The following is an 894-nucleotide window of genomic DNA, read 5'->3' on the forward strand; positions in this document are numbered from 1 at the left end:
ATACGCACATGCGGGAAAATAATATTATCGGGGAGGGGGTATATATATCGACCCCCCCTCGTGTTGAAGTTATCGGGAGGGGGTATATCGACCCCCCCCACGTGTTGAAGTTATCGGGAGTTTATATCGACACGACATACGTACATGGAAAAATAATATTATCGGGGAGGGGGTATATCGACCCCCCTCGTGTTGAAGTTATCGGGAGGGGGTATATCGACCCCCCTCGTGTTGAAGTTATCGGGAGGGGGTATATCGACCCCCCCATGTGTCGAAGAAAAAAAGAAGAAAAAAAGAGGAGGAGAAGAAAGGAATTGAGGAGAAGAAGAGAAAATAGAATATATATTCTATTTTGCTCTTCTTCTCCTCTATTCTATTCTATTTTCTCTTCTTCTCCTCAATTCCTTTCTTCTTCTCCTCTTCTTTTTCTTCTTTTTTCTTCTTCTTATTTATTTCTCCCCGTCTTCCTCTCCCCTCTTCTTCTCCTTTCTTCCTCTTCTTATTTCCTTTTTCCTCTCATTCTTTTTCTTCTTCTTCCTTCTTAAAAATACATGAAGTAGTATTGCTTGTTTTTTTAAAATAATGTTCAAATAGAAATTTTAGAAAAAAGTAAAGGTTTTGCCTAATTCATTGTTCATATGAATATACAAACATTTGCACATTTACAATAATCAATATCACCAAAAAAATCTATGAACAGAAAAAATACTATTTTTTTCCTGTTAATATATCTTTTGCATACATATACACACATACATATACTATACATATACATATAATCAGGAAAAAAACATATATATAATTGTAAAAAAACAGGGGGGAAGAGGGGGGCGGTGCCGGCCCTGACCAAAGCGAGAGGCGACGGCGGCGCGGGGCGGCGACAGCGAGGCAAAG

The sequence above is a fragment of the Triticum dicoccoides genome, chromosome 4A (genome assembly GCF_002162155.2).
Source record: "Triticum dicoccoides isolate Atlit2015 ecotype Zavitan chromosome 4A, WEW_v2.0, whole genome shotgun sequence".
Lineage (NCBI taxonomy): Eukaryota > Viridiplantae > Streptophyta > Magnoliopsida > Poales > Poaceae > Triticum > Triticum dicoccoides.